This window comes from Thermobia domestica, chromosome 3 (genome assembly GCF_964235325.1).
Source record: "Thermobia domestica chromosome 3, izTheDome1.hap1.1, whole genome shotgun sequence".
NCBI lineage: Eukaryota > Metazoa > Arthropoda > Insecta > Zygentoma > Lepismatidae > Thermobia > Thermobia domestica.
This window is the reverse complement of record NC_137456.1, coordinates 346691892-346710780: the sequence shown is the minus strand read 5'-3', so window position 1 is coordinate 346710780 and position 18889 is coordinate 346691892. Positions and strand designations below refer to the sequence as shown.

Genomic DNA, 18889 nt, shown 5'->3' with positions numbered 1-18889 from the left:
TTAGTCCATGACAGGTTGTAATTTATATATGTGGTACGTTTTGTCGTGAAATAAATATCAGAAATGCTTTAATTAATCCATGATAGGTTGTCATTTATGACAGGTCGTCAAAAGTGGTACGTTTTGTCGCGAAAATTCAAGTGGTACGTTTTGTCGCTGGTACGTTTTGTCGGGACACCATTCCCAGTGACTGTACGTGCATGATTTTTAATGTATCTTAAAATGATTCTAGTAAACTAGGTCAGCATTACCCCTATGATCAGGGCTCAAACCCACACACCTGAGCTTCCTTTCTCTCACACATAATGTCATGCGAGAATGATCACAGTAATTTTATATTCCTAACCGGGAATTTATTACGCGTACCAAGCTCAGAGTTAAGTAGCCATTCAGTATTCCAAGATTGTAATATAATGATTTTATAAAGCATAATGAAACTACAATTTGAATTATAAAGCTTGTAAGTGAAATCGATGAATATAATATCCCTGTATCATATGTTCTTATCTTGAATTTTATGCACTGCAAATTCTTATAATAAATTCAAACCAAGTCTTCAAGGGTTACGCCTACTTGAATATTTCCATAAGAACATATTAAGTACTGTATTGATTTAATTTCTATTCTATTAACGACTCTCCCGCACTAAACATCAAGAAAGAAAGAAAAAAAAAAGTATATTGCATTCTGCTTCTCTACAAACATGCATTTGATATTTATCTGGAACAATTCACGGACAATTAAAACAATATTAAACGTAATACCTTGAGCAAAGTAATAATTAAAGCCTCACAATTACTAGTCCATTAGCTGAATCGGTGAGCTTTGTGTATTATTTTTCAAACTGCATATGATCTACATGCATGATATGTGGACATTATTCAATATGCAATAGAATGAGAAACTCGCTTTTACTACTGTACTTTCTTTTAAAACATATGGTATACATTTGCACCAAACGGAAAGTTTTCCTAACTGAATATCTGTACTGTAATGTAATTCTAAGCATAATAATATATATTAAAAAAACTTTTTAAATTAAAACTAAAAACATATACAAGCTGAGTTTTCATAAACAAATTCACTTTCAAGGAAGTGAAATTAAAAGATGAAAGTAAAAATGACCAAAAAAAAACTTATACAGATAAAAAGCCAAAAACCAAAGGTATTTAAACTAAACAATAAGTAAACAGGGCAGTCAGAACGGGCATAGTTAGTTAATGACTAGATTTGGAAAACCTTGTCAGGATGGACCACAGCTTATACCATCAAATTATCTTGTAACTAACTTTGATTTAGTTATGCTTAGAAGCGACACACAAGAAGTTCCGTGCATGGAGGTCTTCCTCTAGGACAGGCTTAATTGTTTTAATTTATAATTTTTATAACCATCCTTCAATTCTATGTAACTTGTTACAATAATATTTAACATGCATCTGACTGTTTTTTTTTTTTTTTTTTTTTTTAAAGGACCGTGTACGACAACAGGCTTACAAACACTACGAATAAAGAGGCTCTATCACTGCGAAATTAAAATACCGCTTATTTTACAGTAATTATGTGATTTCTTCAAATAGATAAAACATAATTGAAAAGTGGGACAAGACCTCCCTAGACAATGTTATTTTGCATGAGTTACCGTTATCACGAGTCACCTTGGAAATCGAAAGCAGATAAGTAAGTCGTGATAACGGTATCTCACGTAAAATAATATTGTCTAGGAAGGTCTTGTTCCACTTTTCGATTATCTTTAATCTATTGGAAGATATAACACAATTACTGTAAAATTAGCGATATTTTAATTTCGCAGCGATAGGGCCTCTTAACGAATCTAAATGTTCATCGGCGCTCATTGTCTCACCAAGAAAAAAGAGGAGGGAAGAAATATGTTACAATTGGTGGACACTTCTTATTTTCGGCAAATGGCCAGATAATAATCGCAGAATCCATATGATGATGATGACTACTTTGAGCTTAACGTCCCGTGATCATGTCCTTTAGGCTAACGAAGAAGGATGATTAAGGCAAGAGAATGATGGAAAAATAAGGGATTACCCAGATAAAACGCATGGGCACAATCTGTCCACCAAAAACTTACTTGCCCGGATCGAACCAGAGACCTCAGGCACCACAAATAAGAGAGCTATTTATAGCACTGAGTCCTGCATCAAAAAATGAAATGAAATCTTTAAGTTTTACGTCCCACGATTATGCCGGTTAGGCTAAAGGAGACGGTGATGATGAGATAAAGAAAAATGGTGGAATGAAGAAAGTGGGATGAAACGGGAGAACCCCGAGAAAACCCACGAGCACGATGTTTGTCCACCACAAAGTCCACACGGCGCGAGCTGGGATCGAACCAAGGACCCCAAGTACCGGAGGTGAACGCTCTACCACTGAGCCACCGCGCTCCCAGCCCTGCATCAAATTCGAATAAATACATTATATGCCGATATATTATTGAGAATTATTGGGATACCTAGAAACCATAAACCAGGGCTTGGTTTTACACATTCTTGGCCGATTCCAACAAAAACAAGCACTAATCTTATTTCCTGATGATGGAGATAACTTTTGAAAAATACAAAGTGAACGAAAAATAAATGCCTACTGAAAATTGTTTATCAACTTTCGTATATACTACCAAATTTTCACAAATCACTCTTATGAGTAACAGAAACTTAACCACTCTGTTATATTTATCTTTCCAATTCTAGAAGAGAAATGAAAATGGAACAAAGTTCAACACTACGTGAGTAACCAGAGATAGTGTAACAGTGCTTTGTCTGACTGATGTTCAGTGTTATGAAAAATTAACTCTATCGTTAGAAGAGTCCGAACTGCGTACCACATTACTTGAGTTTCTCTAACGTCCTGGCGTATTGACTATTTTGAACTAAGTATAAATGTCTCCTGAATAGGTCTGACTACTTCTTACCAGAAACGAGCTGTCATCATATATGACAAATAAAGGAATTTCCCGATCATAAATCATACAAATTTCTTTATAGATGATGTGAAACCAGTAACATACAATGACTGAAAAAATATATAATTCAACCGTCTATGGTGTTCAATAATGTAGACCACCCCCTGTGATGAGGTGTCTAAGCATCACAAGAGTGTAGTGGTGCAGTCCACGTAGTCCCAGCAACTGACACCAACTTCAAGGATGATAGAATGTATGAATATTCAAGAAAGCAAACTGGGTAAGACGGAGACCCGGGTGCAATTCTCGGCCCAGTTGTGCAATTTTCATTCCTTATATATGCATTGTTGTGAGTTTGGAATGGCAAATCCTGATTGTTCTTGAAGAAGATCCATAGACGTCTACCATTAAACTTCGTATCGTAAGACCCCCTAAGTTCGTTCATGCAGTGTCAAAACTTTGCACCATTTTCAGTCACCTTCTACCTCTCGAAAGATAAAACATAAGAATGTGTGTCTGATTTCTGCCACAACTTTAACAATTAAAACACGTTTTGTTTCACATGAATCTTACTCAAGTCCGAGTACGCAAATTCTTGTCCACGAGCTTTTACGTCCAGAATGGCCTGAAACAAAAAGATGCGTTGCCATTATTTTTCAACTTTGTTCTGGAGTACTCTATAAGGGAAATTAAAGATAGCAACCAGGGCCAGGGCCTAGAGCTAAATGGTATTCACAGAATATGGCGTAAGCTGATGATATAAATATAATAGGGAATGATAGAAAAATAGGGAATGAATGTTTAATAGAAGTCTTATTAAACGCTTGCTAGAAGTAAATGCAGAGAAATCTAAATATATGGAAGTTCGTCGAGATTGTAATATTGCAAATTATGGATGTGTTAAAATATCAAATAATACTTTCGACAAACTGGATATTTTTTGAAATATTTAGAATGAATATTAAGAGACCAAAACCACATCCACGAAGAAATTAAATGTCCGCAAGCAATTTGAAAATTAAAATATATAAAACGACTAGCTGAACCTGCGCTCTCTACACAGCGCATCATTCGCATATGAGCATAAATCTCCTTATCATTCCTTACAACATCTGTACATGTCCCTTTACAGACACAAGTGAAAGACGTATTAATTTCTTTAAAACAAAAAAAAAAAAAAAAAAAAAAAAAAAAAAGACCAAGAGGTATCATAAAGGGGAGACTTTTTTCGATTATTTTTTCTCAATATCTCGCACCGTATGCAAGATTTGAGCCTGCTTCCGGTTGGAGTTTCTAATTCATGTATGACCAGTGTTTTCTTTCTCCTTGCATGCAGTATGTAATAAGCAAATACATTACATACACAATTAATTATAATGTCAGTTATATATGCTGTTCATTGGGCAAAACACTCCCAAAAAAAAAAAAAGGTTCATCTTAGACTGGAGAAATGGTTATCCTTCCTTTTCCATTATTATTTGGCCATGAAACAAACGCCCGAGACATATACAACCCCTATATACAACAGTGTGGTGTTGGAATGTATAATGCTTAGGATGTGATGCTTTAGTTTTTTTTTAACACTTCCAATGTACCCGTAAAAATGTAATAAAGAAATAGTGCAAATGTTTTTAAATATTCAATTAGAACTAGACAATCTACATGAAATTTGCAATCGATCAGTGAAAACGTCATCTTTCTAGAGCCTGTAGTTTCCGAGATCTCATTGTCGAAAGGATCGCCCATAAACATATAAATGTAGTTTAAAAGAGCTCCAAAGATGGCAGCACAATTCATTTGCATTTATTTCGGAGAAGGCTCACTAAAGGCAAAGGGCTTTGAACAATAATTTAAAAGGATAAAGTTTGTGAAAAATATTTCTTTAAGTATTTTATTTAAAGTACACTCTTTTAAAAATATTTGTCTTTGTTATAAACGTGAAATCACAAATAACCGTAAATGAAAAGTTTGAAAGCTAAGGTTATACGTTAGAGCTCAGTTGCTCATAATTGGTACTGTAGCATTTTAATAGATAGATAATCATGCTTGTTGTCCACTGTGGTTGTGAAATATGGTCGCTTACTCTGAGAGAAGAACGCAAATAAAGTATTTGAGATAAAATCCTGAGACAAATATTCGGACCCAAGAGAAACGGGAATGGGCAGAGGCGCCCGAAAAATTTTCTAGGGAGGGGCCCATCTCCATGGTTGCTACATTACGTCTGATATTTAATATATGTGGTTTGCTATATTACGTATACATTTTCGTGAACTAGAGGGGAGCCGGAAAACCACCCTGCCCTCCCCTTCGGGCGCCCATGGGAATGGGGAATGGCAGAAAAACTTTATAACGAAGAATCGTTATGAATTTATACCGTTCACCAAACATTGATAGAAGCATCACGTCTAGAATCTTAGATGGGCAAGTCATGTAGCCAGAATGGAAGAAAGCAAGAACCTTTCAAAGTTTTCAACTCGAAAGCTAATCGGAAAACCACCATTAGGAAGACTTAGGTGCTGATAAGAGGACAATATTAAGATGGATCTCACAGAAATACGTATTCAGTTGCCTAAGGGCAGGTAAGTCAATGAAGAACGCGGCATTGAACCTCCGAGTTCCATAGGCCATAAGAGTTAGTAAGTTTAGTTTGTTTCACAAAGCTCATTAATATTCACAAAAGCTACAAACAATTTTCATTAGACAATTACTTCAGTGGCGTACACACAATTTCATAGAGGGAATTTTCAAGCACTCATCGTCATATCCTTTTAGAACACGCGTGTTTTTGTATACGAATACAATATATCTTAATATTGTAAATGGTTATTTCTGCATAATATTTTGCTGAAGAAGGGGAAATTAAACCCCGAAGTCCCTTTGCGTATGCCACTTACTTTCCATTCACTATGTAGAACAAGCATGCTAACGAATTGCCAATATTTGAATATTTGAATATATATATATTACATCATCTGTTGCAACACAAAAAGTAAACTATGTAACTTCGTGATAATCTTCCTGTGATTTCTTCAAGTTTTTTACTTATATAATGCTCAACACTTTTATCAATAAATAAATAAATAAATAAAAAGGGACGTAAAACTCAAAATCAACTCAATTTAACTAAATAAATATATTACAAACTCACGTAGATTTTAAAATTTTTTCACAACTTGTTTTTTAAACGTATGAAATATAATTTCTCTAAAATAATTTTAACTAGTCCCATATTATATGCAATATTGGACTCATAAAAATCTTTTTTTTTTCTTTTAACTTTTAAAATTTCATTTTTTTTACATAATATACTTCATAATTAACAAAACAAACATTTAAAAAAAAATCTGCTAATTCTACAGACATTTTTTTACGAATTCTAAAGAAGTTTAGTGTCTATTCGAAAATTTCAGCTCTAGATGTAACGCACCTCAAAAAAGTACCTCTTATTCTCTTGATCTACTCAAAGTTTTCTGTAACTAAAAGGCTACGTCATTATGATAATGTAAAGACAGATATAGCAAAGACTGCAACTATTTTCAACTGCTGCCAGCGAAAATTACATTTCCTTGACAAAAATCCTCTGCAACTACTATATATGTGTCGTCCAGTTCCAAACCGGCTCTTGTCCATTTACAGAAAATCTCGGAAAACTGAGAAAAAGTATAGGAACTGTATGTTTTGTAGAACTGGAAATACTTGAGTGTGTTCATGTGAATCATGTGTTCATGTTTATCGAAGTTTAGCGTCTCTTTCCTATATAAAGGCTATATAAGACGCTGGCCTACAGTTTAAGGCTGAATCCTATCCACCATAATGTGTTCAAATTTAAATTCTCTCATACAGAGATTCGAGCCCGGAACCACGTGCTCCAACGGGCACACGCTTAGTGGAGACGTCTAGAACCTACATATGTTGGAACATAAGATAACATCATTCGCAGCCAAGAATTAATCCTGAAGAGCACAAAAAATTAATTTTAAAAAAAAAGTACTTTAAAAACTATTGGAAATTGTACACACTTAAAAAAAAATATTGAAAATTTATTTACATCGAGAATTAAATTGGAGTATGTGCAGGGTGGCCCAAAAGTAGGTATGCAGTGTCACCTAAATCTTAATTACAATTTTCAGGCGCGCAAGTGTTCGAAATGTACTCATTCAACATTTCAATGTTCTTCAAACCTACCTACAACGCTGCGACACACATTACGACAGAAACTTTTGTCCAAATCAGTATCTTACCTGTGTCCGAACCTGTTTTACCAAATTTGCTCCCGATATGATAAATTCTTTAACGTGTTGGTGCATGCTCATAATGTACGAACATGCTCAGCACTTTTCCAATAGGTTTTAAAATTCCATTTTTTGTGCTCTCCATCCAGCTATCTCATTCAAGAAATCGAGATATGTGAAAAGGCAAAGAGAAAAGAAGTGACAAACAACAAATTATGGCAGTACTACGACTGTACACCTACTTTTGGGTCACGCTGTATATTGAAAACCTACGCAGGAAATTTTTAGAGTATTTTCAACCGTTGGTCCCCGAAATTACTTTTGATTAGTGTCAGTGAAATGTTTTCTATTTTACCAGATCCGCAACATGTCCCCCTCTTTCGCCAGTCAGCGAGTGTCAAAAGTTATTAAAGTACTATAAAAAAAAAAAAAAAATCCAGAGTACCATTTTTACCGAAAACCTTCTATTTGCACTTTTTTCCTCCCTTTTTATTTTATCTATTTAGATTTCAATTCATTCTGATTAACAGCACAGTATAGTATTGTGGGTTAATTCATCTAGTGCTCAAACTGTCTTTAAATGGCAGAATAAAGTATTATATTAACACAATAAAAAGATGACCTGATACTGAATCATGTAGACAATTTTTAAAGATTTACATCATGCCAGCTTCTTTCATGTACAGGAGACACCCGAATATCCCCCCTAATGCGGCGGAAGGACAGGCCGGAGTTTTATGAACTCATTTTTTTGACCCACCAATACTAGAAGCAGGGTTGGCAAAAACCATGTTTTTTATTGAATAAACCACAAATCAGGTTTTTTTTGTTTTGTTTTTTGTTTAAATAATTTGCTCTATGTATTTATATCATATATGGACAGATATAAGTTTGTTTCACCTTGGTGTTATTATGCAACAACCGGGTTATGCGGGAAGGTGTCACATAAGCTTAAAGCGGAGTCCAAACCGTTTCTCGACTTACATCCGAAACAAATTGTCCTCCATTTGAACTCGAAACCGGGTCTAATTCGCCACACATGAGATACGTCTACCGACTCACTCATGAAGGAGTCCTGATACTTTGTACTGATCTTTACATACTTTTAACATAATTGTCTAATTGTCGAGAGTCATTTGAGAAGGACAAAAATATAAACAGTTCCACAAATGAAACCATTATACAGAATTACATATGGACAATTTCAAAATACTGAAGAGTACAGAAGAACTAATTTAAGTGGAAGTTAGTTCACTACGACTTTTATTAGTCCAAGTTAAAGAAAAACAACGACTTAATTTGCATATCAGTAAGAAAAGTGAATAAAGATAATAATTATTTGAGTCCACTTTGGCTTTGACCCATTTATACATTAATAGATACCAAAGATACTTCTGATTTTAGTAAATGCCTCTCGTGGGGTTTGTATGACCCCTCCCCCAAAAGTACGATCTTTCGATGTATTTTATCAATAGTAAAGATTATTAAAACGAAACAATATTTAGAATTTTTCATTGATTGCAATTGCATAACAATAATAACAAACTATTAAAAAATCACAAAAGAAAGTCATAAACTTTTATATATATATATATATATATATATATATATATATATATATATATATATTTAAAAGTTGCTTTTGTAGTATAATCTCTTTGAGTAATGAATGGGGAATTCAGGTCTGAATATAATACGAATAATATGCGGGAGTGACACACGATAACCCACAAATGTGTGTTCATTAAGATTTTACGAACACTTACACTTTTCCAATTATTTTTCGTTTTTTGATTTAAACCACCTTGGTTTAAAAAATCCAACCCTGACTAGAAGACAAAGTTTGTATGTCAAAACTTACTGTTAGGCCTATAATACAGTACGTATTTTCTCACTTCTTATTTGGCTCAGCGTACTGTACAGGAACAACGGCAAGCGTACTGTATTGAGGTCCGTTACACACTGACGATTTTGACGAAACAATGAAAAGGAACAGAACGCTGCTCTTTTCCTGTCAGAATTTGTATTTTGCACACGACACGTAGGAGAATCACAGCAGACGCTCACTTCCAATGCCTTGATAATGTTGCCAATGCAACGCCTTGCCTTCCTCATTTAACTACGATAAAAGAAAACAAGGCCGGATAATCGCGAGCCGAATACTCGAGAGTCTACTGTATATCTATGGAGGTCAAAATTTTTAAAATTATTTACAATATAGAAAAATTGGCATGTGGTTCAAACACGAATCATATTGAGAAATAGTACAAAACTTCAATATGCACACCTTGTAACAGCGGAGAGGACATCCGGATCTTTTATTTTTACACGAATTACTACTTGGTAAAATTGACTGCCCCGATCTTCCTTCGAAGGTTCAATTGCATGTCCCGTCAGGTAAAACATGCGTAGGGAATAACAGGACATTTTACTACAAAAAGGTAAGAAAAACCCTCATTAAGTCTTCTATATGAAGATGAATGTTTCCTACAATACAATTGAAAAGATGTCTGGTATAGAAGTTTTTGGAATGTTGGAAACAATATATAAGAATAGACTTAACAATATATGTGATAAGGAAAATGTATAATGTGGTTAAAAGACATAACTGTGAGGAAATGTATTTATAAAGAAACAACACTTTAATTGGGCCTAGAGCCTGTTGTGTTGAATAAATAAATAAATAAATAAATAAATAAATAAATAAATAAATAGAGATCTTATGCACGTAAAAGAAAATCAACATATGTATAGAAATAAAGTTACTTTACATTTCTGCACTGTTGTAATTATTAGTTATGATTACCAATATTTCCCTTCCTTATACTGGACCCTTGATCTGTTAAGGAGGACGACTCGGAAGAAAATATCACAATTCTATTTACATAATTTACATCTAAATAAGAAAATTATTCTTTTTCTTCTATACTAGGTCTATTTGAACTTTTAATTAATTTTTTTTTTTCAAAGCTTGAAGTTCTAACACCTTTCAGCGTTTCTCAAGTTTTTTTACTTCTAAAGATTTCATTTTTTCAGCTTTTTTTCTTCTTATCATCATGTTTTGAAAATGAAAATAAAATCTTTCAGTTTAACGTCCCACGGTTATGCCTTTTAGGCTAAGAGAAACGATGATTAAGGCAAATGAATGATGATGGAAGAATTGATGGAATGAGAAAGAGGGAGGAAAACGGAGTACCCCGAGGAAATCCACGGACATGATGTACACCACAAACTTACTTAGCCGGGGATCGAACCAGACTTCATGCACCGGAGGTAAGCGTTCTATCACTAAGCCACCGTGACCTCCCTCATCCATTTTTTGAATCTGTATTGATGGCTTCAAGTGTTCTTAATATCTTCTGTGGCCAGATAACTAAAACTGATTCTTCTGTGGAATATAGCAGATTTTCCCTATTTTCCGCATATTTTGAAGCATTTTGGGACTTATTTTTCCCTGACTTTCAAAGTCAGTATGAACCTTGTTTAACTTCACTTCCATAGTCTACACCAGTAATTTTCAAAGTGGGGTCCGTGGGGCCTAGCCAGGGGGTCCGCGATGTCTAAAAATTGAAAAGTGTTGTAATAAAATAGAACTCACAGCTCTTATGCAAGAAGTATTTTTCAGTTACTAGTATTAAAGCAATTAGAAATTATACCTACGTTTGTAAATTTAAATGTTTTCCTACTTTACTACATTTCAGCTCTGAAGCCGATCAACCGTTATATAGGACTACTTCAAGTCAGGGAACTTGCTTTTCTGTTAGGGCATTTTTTCAAAAGCAGTTGTACACTAACTACACGATACCTCGGAATTTCATGGATTTCATCTTCAAGTGGCAGAAAGTATCCACCACTACCACTAATTTCAGACTTTTTTTTCAAAGTAATAAAATGTTAGTCATTCCTATGCTTATAAACATCAAGTCTTCCCCGAATTCTGGAATTTCAGGAAAAACAAAAAACAAACGAGAAACCCCTCCCAAAATGTTCCTAGATCCGCCACTGCGACTCAAATTAGTTTGCATGTGCGCTGTGAGTATGAAGAGTTGTCTTGAAAGGCATTGCTACATTTGATGCCTTTCCCTACCACTTACTTATGTGAGCAGACCTTTTCTGCTCTTTGCAATATTAAAACCTTAAAGCGAAATTGTCTTAATGTGTAATGCAACCTAAGATTAATGGTGACAAAACTTATTCCAGATTTTAAATGCAATTATGGAAAAGCACGAAGGATTTCATCCCTCACATCAGTGACCCCACATTTGAGAATATTGTTTAACAAGTGAATTTTCTTTTTCTTCTTCTTCTTTTTTTTAAGACACTGATTTTCAGTCTTGAAAGTGACTGTTACTGTATTTTCAATTGAAATTTTCTTCACTAGAAAACAATCATGTATCTTTAGAATAAATTATTAATTGCATTATTTTTCTTGATCTTTTTTTGTCAGTGGGAATTCTAACTAGTATATTGTTTAATACCATGTGAAATTTCAGATAGCATTGCAAGGGGGCCCGCGGATCACTTCCCGAATGAACAGGGGGTTCGCGCTATCGGAAAGTTTGAGAACCACTGGTCTACACTGTAATGTGAGAATGAAACAACGCATGTTCCGTGTAGAACCGAACTGGATTTCCAGCAGCCTCTCGGACTATAAAGCACTAACTTTCATGTAATAAACTTACGCTAAAGCTTCTACGCGGTACTATGTCACAAACATACTCACTGTTTCATTATGTGTACAAGGGTTTAAAAAAATACCAATTATTGTATAAAACAGTTTGAAAACTGTAACTGATAAATTTGACAAATAACTAAACACGTATACATACAAATAGATAACTCTTGATTAAGAATTAAAATGATATAATCCCATGATAATCACAAGCAAGATATGAAACTTTTCAATATCGCATATACTAAACCCAACTGGATTTAATTCTACGTCAGTATAAGGGCACAGTTTACACAAAGAAACTAATAATGATAATTTACGGGAAAGACCGTTTCATTTATTCATTTCATAATTTCTTTTGTCTTCTTACAATTCCAGTTTCAACTATCTCTTTTGTTCCTCTATAATTCGTTAATCAGTTCATTTACGAGTAATTTGTGTGAACGCTGCAAAATGATTGGTCTAAATTACATCAGAATGGTATTTAACAGTAATTTTCATCAGTGTTTCTACGGTAACGTACAAAATAATCATTTATTAAACTTGTCTCGTAAAGTAATGTGCTAATTTTTCAAGAGCCGTTGATAGAATGAATGCATTCAAATGATTTAAATAAAATACGATGACAGTATGACGATACGTAAATTTATTGGAAAAATCGGAGAGCTTAAAGGTGCTTGGATTGATTTATTTAACTTTTAACTCTGCTTACACGAAGGGAGAGATAAAAAAAAATGCTCAAAACATAAATCATTATTACCTGTCCTGGAAAATATAATATTCATCTCTATTTTGCACTATTTATAAATTAACTTGTTAAGACAACTAAAGGGACAAAATAGAGAATAATATTACATTTTCTAAGACAGAAAATAATGACTTTTGTGGTGGGCATTTTTTTTTAACCCTACCTTGTGATGTTACGCGTAAACTTGGTGTACGTAGGGTTTCCACTTTTAATGTCATCACTCTGAAATCAACAGAGCAGGTGTTTTCCGTTTCAGTGTATGACGCTTTGCGTCAACTGTACCCGCAGCGACGCCTAGTGTCAGAATCTTGAACTTTAATTGGAAATAACCTTATCTACATTGTGATAACATTACTGCAAGAGTGGTAACTTTATATTCACCATGAAAACTTTTTTTTTGGGGAGGGAGGGTTATTTTCTAGAAATAAAAATAAAATTTATATTATTTTTGACATAAAACGTGAGTTATGACATGATACTAACGAAACATCCATAAAAATTCTTATTCTAATAAAAATGTGGACAACTTTTAACCCATTTTGGTGTACGTAGGGTTAATGTTGCCAACAAACAGAAATTTCCAGCTGAATATCTGCTTCAATATTGGAACTCGTACGAAAAATATTAATTGTGATAATTATCATATTATATGCTCATTAAAGAATGCGAAAACAAAGGAAGCAACTATATATATATATATATATATATATATTATAAATGTGCAGTTTGTCACAAAGTATCTTCGCAAATAAGATTGTAGTTCTGTCCTTGTTGGACTAAGTTTGTTTTATGATAATGGTTACTGGACAGCAGATTACAATACAAACACATCCTGTAGAGAATACACTGATATTTCAGATAATACTTCTTTTCAATTTTACTCTTACAGTTAGGTTAGGTTTACGTTCTTTCTCAGTTTAATTATTTTTAAAAATAATCTTTTTTTTTTCCCGGTGCACATGTATGTTCTGTACTTCCGTGGTTTATATTTCATTAAAATAAGGTTGTTCCGATTGCTGAGATATGTTTACGTGATTCTTGATGTATTCAAAATCACTTGTAATTGAAATAGTAAATCGGTTCATTAAATAGTGTTTGCTATTAACTATAATTATTCCATAGAAAGGTAAAATTCACCAAAAGATTCAACATTTCGAAGAAACCCTTGAACGTGATATAACTCTTTCAAAATTAGAGAGTCTTCGGCAAGAAACTAACAAATGCTGTAATGGATGACACAAAATGGAAAGTAATAGAGTGTATACTCATGTAATACTTTTATAGTCCAACGCATACTCTCCTGAAATTTATCAAAAAACGAGGGTATACGCCATATAGGTATTATTTAGTTTCTCCTCCAAATCACTTGGTAGTGATTACGGCTCGTTGTTTGAATTGAACCTGTGATGAGTATAAATATAATGTGGACATATGGCATAAAAACTACAGTGCATAAAACAGGAACAAACTCGTGTGAGGTAGCCACTAAAAAGCGCATACGCCATGTAACCAAGTCAGAGCAGGAGCACAGCAGAAAGCAGGAGGACCCGAGTGGTAGCGACGGAGTGCATGCTCGTCAGCGATGGTGGGTATACACATGAACAAGATCGTTTACAATATAAGTCACAGTTTTCGGGTCAGGAGTCATCGATGGATTTGGAGGATATACGAAATGTCATCTTCCTATATTTTTCCACAGGCGAGCATATAGGCCTACCTACCAAAAATTTTAGCATTACAACATGGGTACAAGCAGTGTCATCGCCATCTTTAATTTATTGGGCGGGCAAGTGGAGAAGCAAATATATTTTTCGGGAAGGATAGCTGTTTCTTGTATACCTAAAATTATTATTTTTATTTGACCTAAATAATTATAATCGAATATATTGAGAATAGGAAGCCCGAACCAGGGCACGCCAGCCCCTCTAGCGTCGCCACTGGACACAAGCATGACGTACTTCCGGTACCAATTCTTTTCGATGGATTTCAAAGGAACATATATGGAGATGTTTTGCGTTTTCTGACAACCATAAAGACAGAATTCTTCTAAAATTTCGAAACGAAGACCTTTAAAGAATAAATAAAGAAACTGCACAAGTACTGTACTAAAATAACGTGTAATCTATACCGATCTAAAACAGAAATCGATCTCCGCCACCTCTTTAAAACAGAAACTGCAACTTCTGAAACTTTGAACTTTCGTTGTCATTACAAGGGAAGAAACTCTCATGCATTAAATGTTTCACGAACAGAATATCCCTCGACGCATATTGGCCACCAATAAAAACAGTTACACAAAACAAGAATTCACCTAGCAGGAAACGCACTCTTACTGCCTTAGAAAGTGTTACTAAAGGGAGGAGCTGCATTAATGAGTGAAGATTGATTTTAGGATGGCTGAGTATAAATACAGCATATGGCCATATGGCACGAAAACTGCAGTGCATAAAACAGGAACCATCTTCTACAAGGTTGTCACTAAAAGGCATAAATGTTTTCTAACCGGCGTCCATAGAGCAGGCGCGTTAGCGATGGTGCGTATATGCATAAATCGGAATGGTGGAAGAACACTTCATATGGCCTAAAAACGTGTACTACAACTTTGCAACACTTCTGTGATCTCTTTGTAAATTGCCTTTACATAGTACTTCATTTCATCATGTCTTCGTACGTAGAAAAGAGCACACGTAGGCGTACTTCTGCTTTAACTTTGTCTGACATCCGAGTATCACATCCCTTATCCTAAATATATCATTCACTTATACTATTTTTGGACACTAGGTGCCAGCACATTACTTCAGACTACTTACTTGAAGGAGTCAGACAGTTTTCGTATATTTCGATCATTAGTAATCACAACTTACAATACTTACTGTCGCTTTCGTGTTTAACATTGCACAACACTTCGTAGTACCACAAAGAAAATAACTTCTTGTCTTCTCTGTGGTAGTACGTATTCTCGCGTTTTGCATGTGACAGGTATGATACACATAGACAAGAATTATTTGTGCTCTGTTTTCGTAATCAGAACTTATATTTCTTCCGTAAAGGTTACCATAATGTCGCCCCTAAAATGAGACAACACCTTATATAGTTTCGGGTGAACTTTACAGTGCACGATCCAATTTGTATCCTAAACGCAGTGACGAGAAACTACACTTGATTAATTTTAACAATATGAGTCTACAGTTCGATACCCTTATAAAGCATTCTAGTTATTGACGTGCAGCTGGAGCGTGTACTGTAATGTTTACCCATACTTTATTCGGGTAAACTTTACAATACGCGCTCCAGCTGCGCACGGATAAGAAAGACCGCTTTAAAAGGGTATAGTAGATTAGGGTACGGAGGAGTAAGATAGGGATATGTAGGGTACGGTAGGAACGGGTTCGCTTAAGATTAGGGAAGTTTTGATCCATTTTCATAAAATTAATAGGATGCAACTTCTCGTTTGTAAATAAGTATACCAGTTGGGGTGGGCATTGTAGTTAACCACCTTTTGCTAACCAAAAATATGCAATTCTAATATTCTTAAAACACACGAGTCTATTTTACTAAAACATTGGTAACAGTTTAGGGATAGGGATCCAAAACTGGAAAAAACAAGATGATTCACAGAGGTGAATTGATAGTGGTGAGTGGCAATTGATATTTGGCAGAAGTGTGATGAAAACTAACTAATTTAGCTCTAGAGTACCGAACTTCAACTTTATAGTGACTTACATGGGAAAAGAAAGTGAACTATTCGTAACGAAGAGAGAAGAGGCATTACTCGAGCAGACGGCTCTACCAAATTTTCACACATCTATTGCATTTTCCGGTTTCTTCTTGCACAGCATGCACTAAATGAGGAACTAATGCATAAACCGCGATAATATTACGCTCTTTATCGCACAATTCCTTGTAATAGAATCGTATATTGCATTACATGAATCGCAAACGTCCATTGGTAACAACAACAGCATATTCCCGCTGTTTATTTCCACCTTCTTCGCGCTCTTGTCCTCTTCCGCCTTCCGCTCCAGTAAACAGTTACACTTAGAATATGTTCATTACCATTCAAAATATATTTCAATATGACATCCACTGATTGAAATTACTTATATTCACACTCCTTCTCTTTTACGAAATGTGTTGTGACATCGTATTACACCTATAAATTTTGATTTTGGTAGAGCCATCTGCTCGAGTGAACCCAGAGAAAACGTGACCTGCAGGGCTCTAACCCGCCTTCAATTCGCTAACGCTCGCTCGGCCGTACTATGTGAATTAAATATTAGTAACCTACTCTAATTTAACGTATGGAAGCATAAAACAACCGAATATGAGTAGTATATCGCAAAAGTGTAGGTGAGAAAGCTGGCTCACTATCGCTAAACAAAGGTTAAAATGTTTTCTGACGACCATTTCCAGTAATGGAAAAATGTCCTTGCACTTCGCATATCTATGGTTAAAACATTTAGTGTTTTATTTAAGATATTCCAGTATTACTGTATTACAACGATACACCTACCTGTATTTTCAAGCATTATCTACAGTTTGAAATAATCATCGACTTTCAAAATATTGGGGTCAAAGTTAATGTCACCCTGGGTACAACGGTAAGATTATATATTCTCAGAAGTAATTTGAAATCAAAATTTTGATTTTTAAGAACCTGTCATTGGTTCATACACAGTTATTAACGAGTACTATAGCTCTATTATATGATTTAGGGAGAATATAATTAAAACTGTCAACTTACTTGTTTAAAATGCCAACTTCCGTTTACACACCCCTCTCTCGCATAACAAAGAGAGTGAATGAACTACTACAGATTTTGCACTTTTATTCGTCATCGATGGCAAGACAATGCTATATAACAGTCTATCTCGAAATCCAATGGCAAGTTATATAATAGTGACCATAACTAGAATTTAATTCACAAATGTCATACACAAAATCGAAACTCATTCACAAACTCAATCCTTCGATGCTTTCCGCTACTGGCAACCAGGAACGGTACCTGCAGTGGTTCAAACTCCAAATACGTAAGATTCTCCAAAGTTGGGCATTGACTATTTCAGAAATTAAATTTCCACTTAAATATGTTTTCAATTATTGTATTAACACAGTAGAACACCCAATAATAATAATAATAATAATAATAATAATAATAATAATAATAATAATAATAATAATAATAATAATAATAATAATAATAATAATAATAATAATAATAATAATAAAGTTTGTAGACATATACCGCCTTATGCAGAGTCGTTTTGACGTATGATTAGCGTCATATCAAAGGCCTAACTGCTACAGGAAACATATGTTTGTCGAATTCTTTAGTATGGCACTAATCACGTGTCAGAACGACTCTGGCTAAAGCCCCTTATAAACTAGCCTTTGGCTAGCTGGGGGCTCCGCCCCTAGTTCCCCGTGTTTGCTTGCTCCTCTTATGTATCACCCTTTGCATCAAGAGCGAAATTCGTGTATTTGATCTTAAGATTCCTGAATTTGGCCTAGTGAGGGCTTCGCCCCCTGATCCCACGTTTACTCGGCCTACAACCTTGCACCTCTTAAACCCACAATTCTACCGAATTTCAAGTTTCTTTTCGTATTTCAACTATCTAAAAGATAAGATTTTGTATCGCAAGAAAATGCCCATTTAAATAACATGGGATTTCTTCATCGCTCGGTTAGACCCCTCAAGGGCCGCGGTGGCTCAGTAGTAGACCGTTCACTTCTGGTGCATGGGGTCTTGGGTTCAATCCTAGCTCGCGCCAAGTGAACTTTGTGATGGACAAATACCGTATGTGAGGATTTTCTCGGGGTTCCCCCGCTTTCTTTATTCCATCATTTCTTTCATTTCTCATCGTCACCATCTCCTTTAGCCTAGCCGGTATAAGCGTGGAACGTAAAAACTTAAAGATTTAATTTTAGACCCCTCAAAACTAAAAAATATTCAGTTTTGGCAATTTTTCTGTGGATTAGTCCCGGGAACCTACAATCATTAAAAATTTCATGATTCTAATCCTGCCGGGAGTGTATAAACATTTTACGGTGAAGATGATGTCCCATATTCATAACATTTCAAGATTTTTCAGTTCCCCACAAAACCGCTCTACAGTTCGAAATTTTTATTTTTTGTCATTTACTTAGGCGACGCTAACAAAAACCTGCAAGCATACTGAATTTCAAGTTTTTATTCCAGACCGTAGTCAGGGAAACCGTTTTCAGGAGAACCGTAATCAACTACCATTCACGTACTTACTTAGATGTAAGACAAGCTCGAAATGAAAAATCATCGTTCGAGTGCAATT

The 18889-nt window shown here is 34.8% G+C and overlaps 1 protein-coding gene across 1 annotated transcript in view; it reads right to left on the bottom strand.

The window, feature by feature from the left end:
- The window catches only part of LOC145681280 (serine/threonine-protein kinase DCLK1-like), a 360318-nt gene extending 342724 nt beyond the window's left edge, over positions 1 to 17594 (bottom strand). Inside the window, exon 1 of the mRNA XM_081752902.1 lies at positions 17326 to 17594. The gene's annotated coding sequence lies outside the window, so the exon portion shown is untranslated. The remainder of the gene's footprint in view (positions 1 to 17325) is intronic.
- Between the last annotated feature and the right edge of the window lie 1295 nt (positions 17595 to 18889).